General features: G+C 51.1%; 1 pseudogene; it reads left to right on the forward strand.

Moving 5' to 3' along the window:
• The first annotated feature begins 6,004 nt into the window (after nucleotides 1-6,004).
• Nucleotides 6,005-6,956, forward strand: LOC102462246 (olfactory receptor 52B2-like; annotated as a pseudogene).
• The last annotated feature ends 4,609 nt before the right edge of the window (nucleotides 6,957-11,565 follow it).

The following is an 11,565-nucleotide window of genomic DNA, read 5'->3' on the forward strand; positions in this document are numbered from 1 at the left end:
CTAGGGTGAGGTCTGTGACACGCACCTTGCATGCTTTATGAAATGGACATATGGACATGAATATACCTAATTCTAAAGTGCTTTAATCAAATTATTTCATGTAACTCAGCAATCCTCACTTCACGATCCGCTGGGTCTCTTTCTCTTATATTGACGTGTGTATCATTAGTGTGTGTAAAATTAAACCTATGGAGAAGGGAATACGTTGTAGGTTTCAAATGTGTGAATTAGAGAAATGGAGGATGTTACCCATAGCTGTTAAACAATCTCTTTTAACCTTAAGGCTAAGCAGGGGTTGGTCGGGAGGGGCCTCAATACTTTATCAAAAAGGATAGGAAAGCAGAGGCCTGGGTCTTTTGGCTGGGCTGCACGTGAAGGAAAGAAGCCAAAGACCCCAGCTGGGGAGACAGCCTTGGTTTGGTGGGGCAGCTGGAGAAGAGGCCAGGAAGGCGGTATAAAGAGGCCATGTGGTCGATGCCATGTTGTTCTCAGCTCAGCACTTCATCCCAGAGGCAGCACTGCAGGGATTGAAGAGCCCGGAAGACCTTTGGACCCATCCTGATCCTAGGATGTGCAATAAGAACTTTTAAACCAGCAGCTGCAACATCTCTGCTAAAGCCTGCATCGAGAACTGGGAGATTCGGTGCATGTAACATACTGTACTTTAATAACCTTACTCTCATGCTTTTCTTTCTTGTGTTAATAAACCTTTAGTTGTTAGACGCTAAAGGATTGGCCCAGCGTGATTTGTGGGTAAGATCCAGAGGGTAAATTGACCAGAGATCTGTGGCTGGTTTCTTGGAACCGGACAGAACTTGTTCGGGGTAGGTGGGATTGGGTGCTAGGACTCCCCACCTGTGTATGAGGGTTGGGGCCATCTGGATATTGCTGGGGTGTCGGAGGGGTTTTGCTCGTGAGGCTTCAGGCAGGTTGCTGAAGCGCTCTGTGGGACTGGTTTGTGGCCTGTGTGGAGAGGTCACCAGTCTGGGGGCTGTAAGGAGCCCCGGATATGAGCAATTCACCCTGAGCGGACACCCTCAGCTGTGCCCAGACATGGCCCGGTCCGTCACAGGCACGCTGGCATCTGAGCGCTGCTGTCACTCCTCCACGACCCCCAGGAAGGCCAGGGGGAGAGGCAGGGGGCTGACCTGAACCAGATGGTGCAAGGCAGCCTCCACCCATTGCTGGCAGACTTGCAGCAGCAAGTCCAAAAACTGGAGCAGCATGCCCAGAGCGAGCTCAGGCTGCATGGTGCCAACTGTGGTGGCAGTCCCAATGGGAAGCACCGACACAGGCAGATGGAGAGAAAAACGCTTTGCTGTCCCTCTGCGAAGTAGGCAAGCAAGCAGAAAAGCTGAGAACTGGCTGTTCGGGGGGGGTCCCATTAAGCATGAGCCTCAGATAGCCTCAGACAGCAGCCACACAAGGCAACTACTGACCTGATGCCCTGCCGGAACCGGTTTCAGCTGCCCTTACATGTGACCCAGCATCCAATCAGTGTGGACGCGCTAGTTCGAATGAGCAAAATGCTCATTCGAATTAGTGCTGTAATGTAGACATACCCTTAGGGACTCAAGGACAAGGGAATTGATATGGGTATTTACAGACTAACTAAGATAAAATGGTTTAACCTGAGTAAATTCCTGGCTCCCTCGCATCCCAGGCAGGTGGGATCAGAGATGGAAGGAGTAGCAGCTGCCCAGAGTGGGGGGAGCTTGTTTGTATCCAGCTTCTCCGGCTCATCCAGCACGAGACTCCATCTGGACTCCAATTTTTTAATCATTTATTTCCCATTTGGATGCTGGTGCTGGTGGCAGTGGCCACGGGGCTCCATTACGGGTGATTGCCAGCACAGTCTAGTGTCCTTACGCGATGGATGCTGGACTCACACAGGCCTCCTGCCTCACTGCACTGCATCCCAGCCCAGGGCCTGGACAACGGCCGAGTGACCTGCCCCTGGGTCAGTGGGGATATGTCCACAACACACAGACCTTGTGGGGCACAGAGAACCCCCCAGCCCAGTGCTCCGGCCGCTCACATGGGATCCAGGGTCAAACCCCTGCTCCAAATCGTGCAGAGCTCACCCTGACCAGCAGGTCTCCCACCTCCTGTGAACTCCCCTGCTGCCTAACTCAGGCCTGGGAGCTCTCGCTGACCCGCCGCACCACCCTGAAGTATCTGCCCGGCCCATGTACCGTGGGAACCAACATGTCCCAGGGGGAAGGTTTGGGTTTGGCCCCCTGCCTGCTCCCCCCAAAAAACCTGCCAGCGAGAGTCTCTGACTGCAGGAGGGACTAAGGGTGGGAGGAGAAGGGGAACCCTAGGACCTGATGAGTTTGTGTGTGGTGGTGGTGGGGTGATAGATAGACCAGCCCTGTGGGAAGGTGTGGTAGGGACACCAGCAGCATGAGGGTGGGGGACGGGGTTGGAACCAAGACCAACTCGTTGGAGTTTGGGGGTGTAACGGATACCAGTGCTGTGGGGGTGTTAGAAAGACCAGCAGTGGGGGGGGGGGGGGCATTTGCTGCTGATTGGCACACACACGCATCCATCACAGCAGTTGTGCGGGGAGGAGCGGCTGGACAGGCTGTTGCCCGGCGGGGGAGCAGACCCGGCTCATTGAGTTGCTTGGCTGATTTTTTCTGGGAAGCCAGGACCAGTCTGGGGAGGGGAGAGAAACACTGGTGGGGGAGGAGGCAGCGTCAGCCCCACCCCTCACTCGTGGCACAGAGCCCTGCCGGCAGTGACCGATCGAACCCCTCCCCCAATGCTGACACTGGGACAACCCCAGGGAAGGGCAGCCTGAGGGAAATTCAGGAAGCACAGTGTGGCAGGGAAGGGGAGGGGACGGTATTTTCTTCTGGGCCCAGATTGCCTGGGCCTCCTCTCAGGTGCCCTCCCTCTGCCTCTCTGGTTCCTCTCCTCCCCTCCTCCATTCCGATCTCAATGGAAAACTCATCAGTTTTACCAATGAGGCAGAAACTTTCCATCCCAAGGGACTTTACTTTAGACTGAACAAAACACACGTGGGACATAGGAGCAACCACACAGGGTCAGACCAAAGGAGAACTTAGCCCAGTGTCCGGCCTTCTCTTGGGGGCCAGTGCCTCATGGTGCAGAGGGGATGAAAAAATTGGGGCGTCGTCAAGACATCTGCTCCCTGTCATCTAGGCCCCGTTTGTCACAATAAGATGTTTATGGATACCCGGAGCATCATACAAGTCGCGAACAGCGATTGATGTCCCTGGACTTATCTAGTTCATTCTTTCAACACTGTTTTTGTCTTAACCTTCAAAACATCACTGGGCAAGGAGTTCCACGCATTGACTGTGTGTAGAAATAATTGTATTCATTTCTTTAAAACCTGCTGCTAGTTAATGTCATCCGGTGATTCCTGTCCTTGTGTTATGGCAAGGGGTAAGTAATATTTTCTTATTCATTTTCCCCAGACCATGCACATGTAACCGCCACCTAGTAGATTCAAACCTAAGCCCTCTAAAACTTAGTGGAGGAGTCTCTGGGTTGAGCTATAAAGGCAGTTGGCTCTCAGGCTAATCTGTAGACCTCCCTTGTTCTTAGCTCTTGTTGTAAAGCCATGTCTACACTGCAGAGAGAAGTTGGAAAAAGATGAGCAAACTGAGCATCTTTTTCCACTTTTTTTCTGAAAGAGACTTTTCCAAAATTTGGCCTTTCAACTCAGGGTCTAATTTTGGAAAAATTTCTCCTTTCAGAACGTCCCGTATTCCTCTCATTGAGCGGAATACAGGGATGGCGAAAGAACGCCTCCGCTTTTTCGGAAAAGCTCTGCAGTATAGCCATAGCTAAAGTGTGCGAAGTGCCACTCCAGGGGACAGTGAACCACACTAGGTGTGTGAATTACAAATGCTTTTACAGACCTCCATTATATTCCCCCTAATTCCTATCTTGCCAGTGTCTAATCTCCCAATACCGTGCTCCGGTTCCAAGACTCGCTGCTCCAAGGCACAGTCACTAATTGGGTCTACTCATGTTAGCTCGGCATCTCTGTTTCCTTTCCTGTCTAGCTCCACTCCCCTGCCAATAGGGCGTCTTCTCCCACTGCTCTCTGTTCTGTACCTCGGTACCATCATGCTCCGTTAATTGTCATCCTTCCGGTAGGTTGCGGTGGCACCTGTTACAGAAGAACAAATTTAGGCAGGCGTTCTGCTGTCCAGCAGCTGCTCAGGCCCCATTTGACTCAGCTGCGTCTCTGCTGGAGCTGGAGGGGGAATTTCCAGCGGCGTTTCCGTTCCTAGACACCAGGAACAACACACCTGTAAACACCCAAATCCCCTGATCCCAGCCTGCCCCTGCCTGCGGCTGAGCTGGAAACTGCTCTGTGCCCAGGGCTCCCTGCTGGCTCCGACCCCGCTGGGACTCCCAGGCAGGCAGGATAAATGTCCCTGCCTCCGAGCCCCGGCCAGTGCGGTTCCTGCCCCTGCAGCTCCCCACCTGGATCCCAGGCAGAGACTCCTCATCCCCGGCTGGGGCAGGAGCCCGGTGAGTGTTTGGGGGGGGATCCCGCACGGCTGCCCCCCTGCTGAGAAAGGTGCCCTTGCGTGTCATTAGTGGGACCTGAGCTCGCCAAGGACCCAGTCCGGGGGAACCCCCCACAGCTCCTGGTGTCCCTGGGAGCGGGGGCAGGTCGAGGGGAGCAGGATGGCGCCCGCAGGGGAAGGAAAGGCAGGGGAAGCACAGAGCGGGCTGCCAGGGGCACAGAGCCTGAGTCCTGTCTGCAGTGAGCCGCACTGATCCTCTCCTCTGTGGCTGCTGGGCACAGTGAGCCCGGGAACGGCACCAAGACATTCCCCATCCCCTCCCACGGCCTGGCCTTTCCCTGGCCCTGATCCTGCAGGCCCAGCCCTGCGCAGCTTCGCTCAGGGCAGTCAATACTGATCCTTCCTCTCCCAACCGAGGGGGAGACAAGTCTTGGTTTCCCTTCCCCAGAGCCGACACTAGAGTGACGCACAGGCACCAGTGTTTCTTGACCCTGAGCCCCAGATGACTCTGCTACAAAATGCGAATGAATTTCCGGGACACAGACACGGGGGCAGGGCTGGAGGTGGCAGGGAGGGCGGGTACATGGACAGATGGGCAGGGACAGATGGACGCTCTGTAGTTACTCTGTGCTGGGAGGGAAGGTGCAGTTCTCATGGAGCAGCTGACGTCTCTGCTCCCACACTCTGTGTCAGGACTGCAGGGGGCTGAGGCTACCCGGGGGAAAGGCTTCCCAGGGACACCACTGAAGCAGTGAGAAGGGCTGGGGTGAGTGGCAGGGCATCTGCAGCCAGGAGAAAGGCCCCAGGGACTCGGTTTCCGGGTGCACAGGCAGAGTTTGCAATGGACGTCCCAGCCTGGGGTCCGGCGGACGTTCCAGGGCCGGGTAGCTATCTTGCACACTGGGTGTTCCTGGTTCTTACCGCTTCAGAGGAGTTCTTGAACAGATTGACAGATGGACACAGAGAGACAGACATAATAATTAACTAATTAAAGCCGATGATTAGAACTTGTCCACGGGCTCTTCTGCCCGGCGATGCCCAGTTCGCACCGGGGAGAGGCAGAATTTCATTTGCCACGCTGGCACATGGGTTAGGCACACGGTTAGCAGGATGGCTCCCCCGTGCTGGCACAGCAGTGCTGTGGGAAGAGCCGGGGCCCTGGACGTGAGCAGGACTCAGGGGTCAGGCGAACAGGAGCCTCAACCTGGTATTGGTTAATGATGTGTCCTAATTTTTACTTTAGGGGTGAGATTTCCCTTGATTTCTTTATTAATATTTGGGTGGTGGCAGCAGAAGTTTTATTCCCAAAATCGAGGTTTTTTAGATTTTAGGGGGAAGTTTTATACCAAAGCCTGGTAGATAATGTTTTGGGGTACACTTGGAGGCCCCCACTTCTGTGTTTATCATACCAGCGTGGGGAAGGAGCCATAACACCTTGTCTCTGCTTCTAGCCGAGCCCAGCACCCAAGCAGAAACTGCAGCGCCCCATGGCCGTACCCAACAGCACAACGTTCAGTCACCTCACCTTCGTCCTGGTCGGCATCCCGGGCCTGGAGCCCTGGCACCCCTGGATCTCCATCCCCTTCGCGCTGATGTACACGGCGGCTGTTGTGGGGAACTGTGGTCTCCTCCTGCTCATCACCACCCCAGCGCAGGCTGCACGAGCCCATGTTCATTTTCCTCTCCATGCTGGCGGTGTGCGACTTACTGATATCCACCTGCACCGTGCCCAACACGCTGGCCATCTTCTGGTTTGGACCCAAGGCCATTTCCTTCAGTGCCTGCCTCACCCAGGTGTTCTTTGTGCACTTTGGGTTTGCTACCGAGTCGGGTGTCCTGCTGGCCATGGGGTTCGATCGGTACGTCGCCATCTGTGACCCCCTGAGGTACACGACTGTCCTCACCAATGCAAACATTGGGAAAATAGGCACGGCCATTGTCATCAAAAGCTTTTGTCTGATTGTCCCCTTTGTCTTTCTCCTCAAACGGCTGCCCTTCTGCGCAAGCAATGTCATCCCGCACTCCTACTGTGAGCACATCGGTGTGGCCAGGCTGGCCTGTGCAGACATAACCATAAATATCTGGTTTGGCTTTTCAATGCTTCTCTTAACCTCTGTACTAGATGTTGTGTTCATCGCTATGTCTTACATGCTGATCCTCTTGGCTGTCTTCAAGTTGCCCACCAAAGACGACTGGCTGAAGGCTCTCAGTACCTGTGGCTCCCACGTCTGTATCATCCTCTTATTTTACGTCCCAGCATTTTTCACTGTTCTGACCCACCGCTTTGGCCATAACGTCCCTCGACACATTCACATCCTGCTGGCCAATCTCTACCTGCTAATCGCCCCCGTGCTAAACCCCTTTGTTTATGGGATGAAAACCAAGCAGCTGCGGGAACAAATGGTCTGTGTGTTGTCTCAGAAGGGGAGATGGTTCTGAGTCCAGAGCCATGTGATTTGCTGGCTGGCTTCTTCCACACTGCAAGGACAGGGCGAGAAATGGTCATTAACACGTTAGCTCCCTATATCAGAATGGACATTTCAGCTCCTGGGATGTTTCATTGCAAATCCAGGGCCATGGATCTATGTGGCTTTGAGAGCCATTTATTGGTGGATTTGGGATGCATTTTAATGGCTCCCCAAAATAGGGAGGCTTCATTAGTCTGAGAGGAAGTCCACAGGGGACGTTTGGTCTTATGCTGCCCACTTGATGCCAGACAGAGACACACTAAGTTGCTGACAAGTGACTGACTCTCACCTTTTTGGGAATGGAACATCTCTGCATGCCGTGGAGTGTTCCACCTCTTCTTCTGTCCTGGCAATGAGAAAAGCCTCCAGTTAAGCAATAATTTTGTCTGATAGATATCTAGGGATGTGGGACTTGCCAGGAAGATCAGAGTCCTAGTCCACGTGACCCGTATCCTGTTTCTAGTACCCACTTCTGGCGGCTTCACAGGAAATCCCAGAGAGGTGTACACAGCTATCCTGGGCAAGGGAAATTTTCCTCCTAAACCTCAAGAGGGTTGAATTATACCCAGATTCAGGAAGGTTACTGTACATTTGGATACTCTCATCTGTATTCATCGCCAATTTCTTTTGTATCCTGCTCAACGTATAGCCGTGAGTTCCAGTGGCTAAATGTGTTGTGTAGGAAAAAAAGAGAACAAACCCCTCTCCTACCACCATTTTAAATTCCCTGTGTTTTGTTTCACTTCATTTCTTTCACAAACTTAAGCCCAACATTTTGTTTTCTCTCTCAACATGGGGCCCCAAACTCCCCCATGGAATCCTCTGCTGCTAATTGTTAGATCTCTAACGGTTCTAAAAGATTTCCATGAATGATGACTAGTTATGATCCAAGTTGTACATATTATCAGGATTGTAAGAGTTCCAGGACATGAAACTCTTCCACACGGTCGTCCCACTGCCCTATGTGCATGGACATCTGTTCACCTGATCCTTTCTGTAGAGCAGTGAATCGCCTTATGACTGGAAAACCTGGTAGCAGCCCAGCGATCTTGCGGGATGTAACCCTCCATATTCTGTATTTCTGAAATGTTTTATGCTAGATAAGTTTTCCAATGATCCCTCCCATGAGTTACGGTTTACTCAGTGTGACTGTCCTATTTCTATGCATGTCTCGTTTTTGTGTCACAAGTTAGGAATTTTGACCGTGTACCAGTAGTTCTGCTGTGCTCCTTCTGGGTGACACCCACCTCTAACACTTCAAATACCACAATGGAAAAGCCAGACACTGAGATACTACAGAGTCAGGTGACCTGATCACCTGACACTATCATCCCTCTTGAATGGATGAACTTTTCTTGCGAGAGGTGGAGGCATCAAAAAATGATTCCGGCTTTATGGATGAGGGTAGAAAACAATCAAGGACTTTAGTTTGTGTCTCCTCTTCCTCCCGATCCACAGAAATAGTTGAAATCATCTGGAAGGAAAAGGCCTGGAACTGAGGGTAGCAGGGGAGAACTGCTTGACTATGAGGTGAATGGGGCCAGAGGGGTGGTTCAGATAGCTCAAGTCTCATCTCATTAGTTAATTGTTTAGACTGAAGCCTAATTTCCTCAACTCTAATGGTGAAAAGAACACACAGTGAGCCCTAAAGAGTACCCAAGAATGCTAAAGAAGCAGGAAGTAGGATGGCAGGGGGCCAGGAGAGCCAATGAAAACACAACGTGGGCTTCTGAATTGGAAGTTGGAGCCCTTTCTGATCTTCTTGTATGGCAGGAGATCAGCCCCTGGAAGAACCGGAGATGAGCTGGGGAACCAGGCATGGAGAATCTTGTGACATGGAAGCCTAAGGAAAGACTCACTCTATAACCTACAACTCTGTGAGTAGAACAGGGAATGTTAAGTTAGATGAGCTCAGGAAATTTTCTTTATTTTGGGGATTCTTGGCCATCTCTGGGCTGAGCACATGTAACTACCCCCTTTCACTGTAAATTTCCAACTTGAATCCCTGGGAAACAATTCCCTGTGTTTTTCATCCCTTTTCCAGTTACTCTGTAACACCATGCAGCCAAGCAATGTTCTATTATATGTGTTTTCTCTATTTTTCTTTTTCTTTCTTAAACACTAAGCACCCTTTTCAGAACATGGTCTGGTTCCCATGTTCTAGAAGGCCAGAGCTTCTGTGTGCACCTGCCTGAGACTGTACAGCCAAATTGCTCAGAGAAATTAAAGTTCCCTTTTCAGCTGATTGCAATGGCTGAGTTTTCAGACAGAAGCTTAAAATAGCTTGAGTGTCACTTACAGGAAGGAATTGCCAGGTGCCAGGTGCCAGGTGCACCTTCCGTGGATACCAATTCAAGGCTGGAGAATCTGTAACCTTGGGGTACTTGGACACATACCTTTAGTAGCAAAGTATTTTTAAAGTCTCTTGTGGACCCTCACCCTCTGCACACAAAGTGCCACGGGGGAACAGCCCTGACACCCAGGTTTGAAAGACACTAGGCTCGTGAAGGAATCTACCAAAAACAATATCTCTGTTATGGAATCGATGTTTGTAAGCTGTTTCATTAATGAATAAAGATTAGTTTTCATGCCCTGTTTTAGTGCCTTAGTAATCCACTTTGCTCTGTTTGCTACCTCTTTAGCAACTAAAAATGTATCTCTTTGTAATTAATAAATGTATTTCTGGTTAATCCTGATACCCAATTTATGTAATTTCTAACTGGGGTAGCAGGAGGTTGTGTGTGGTTTCCTCCACATTGAGGGAGGGGTGAATTTCATATAACTTTGGCTCTGTACTCCATGAGAGTTGGGCACATGGGTGCTGTGGCAGGCCCCTTCTGAGACTTCCCGGAGCTGATCTCCGTATCTGTTTCAATCCGCAGTTGGGTGAGGCCCTACCTGTGTGCTGCTGGAGGTGGTTGCAGAGCCTGGCTCAGCAAACCAGAAGTAAAGAGAGCTCAGGCTGGCAGAAAAGGCGGCTTGGTGGCATGTCAGCACCTTACCTGATATCTGGAGGGGGCCCAACCCATCAGAGTCCCAATGGTGTTCATAGGGGCCATCTAGAGGTCTTTGCCCTAAACTCCACAGGCCAGATAAACTCCCTCCAGTTCTGCTGTGTGAGGACGGGTTTGCTAATACCCATGAGTCCACCATGGACCTAGCTACCTGTGGGCAAAAGGAAAATAATATTTATGAAATTGAGGTAGGAAGGAGATTCTGAGCTACAAGAATTCTCTGTCTTCATGGACTGGGCGGTTAGAGTCACAGAGAGGCACTGGGAGCCGCGGAGCACGAATGAGGTGGTTTCTTCCCCTCCCTACCTCTGGCTACGTGGGCTGAACTCTGACCAGTACTACTGGGGTGTGGAAGGGTTAAATAAGGGGTCTGGGTAGTTGCGACCATGATAAGGGGGCACAGTCCCGGCAGATGCTGCTTCTATTCATTGACAGACTTGTTCTGATTCCTCCTTCCCTGCTTGCTTGGGATAGAGGAACGTGCAGCTGCACCCAGGATAGAACGTGTGAATGAATGGTGTGGGTGTTAGCAGTGCTATCTCCCTCACCCCCTTATCTGCAGAGAATTATACAGTCAGGGTGTTTCTAGACTACAGGGTTTTTTCGGAAAAAGTGGCCTTTTTCAAAAAAACCTTCCCCTGTGTCTTGACTGCTGCCGCGTTCTTTCAAAAGTATATCGAAAAATACGGAAGTTTTTTCGCCTGCGGAAAACCTCATTTTGCGAGCAATAATGCCTTTTTTCAAAAATGCTATTTCAAAAAAAGGTGCCATGGAATTCAAACTGTGCTGTTTCAAAAGAGAGCATCCAGACTACCACGGTGCTCTCTTTCAAAAAAGCGGCTTGCTTTTTCGAAAGTACTGGTTGCAGTCAAGACACTGTTTTTCGAAAGAGACTTGTAGTTTAGACAAAACCTGAGGGTCCCATCTCCTGTAGCTCTTGTACACCACTCATGTCAGGAGTATTCTGATGTGAAACCTGTCATCCTCAGCTTGAAAGCTGTGAATAGTAAACAGGGGCGGGTGTAATTATCTTCAACACATGCTTCTGGTTATGCATTCTTTGGGTGTTCACACCCCTAAATTAGACACTCAAGGGTGAGGGAATTGATATGGGTATTTACAGACTAACTAAGATAAAGGGGTGAAACCTGAGTAAATTCCTGGCTCACGCACATCTCAGGCGGGTAGGATCTGAGACAGAAGGAGTAGCAGCAATAAAGGTGCCCTGTTACCCCATCCGCCTCTGGGTAACCTTTTTTTTTCTAACAAATACGTCGTGAAGGCAGCTGTAAATCTGCAAGTTCCTGGCTTCCCTTGCCCCCCTCAGGGGAAGAAGAGAGTCCATGCTGCCCCGGGTGGGGGGAGGGATCTGTTTGGGGCTGTTCTCCTTCTGTCAATTCTGCAGGGCTACCATCACCCAGGGGAAAGCCAGGATCTTGTTTGTGTCCAGCTTCCGCAGCTCATCCACCACGAGACTCATGTTGGGACTCACAATTGTATAACCATTTATTTCCCTTTTGGGTGCTGGTGCCTGTGGGCTCCATTATGGCCAATCACCAGCACATT

The sequence above is a fragment of the Pelodiscus sinensis genome, chromosome 1 (genome assembly GCF_049634645.1).
Source record: "Pelodiscus sinensis isolate JC-2024 chromosome 1, ASM4963464v1, whole genome shotgun sequence".
In the NCBI taxonomy this organism is placed as follows: domain Eukaryota; kingdom Metazoa; phylum Chordata; order Testudines; family Trionychidae; genus Pelodiscus; species Pelodiscus sinensis.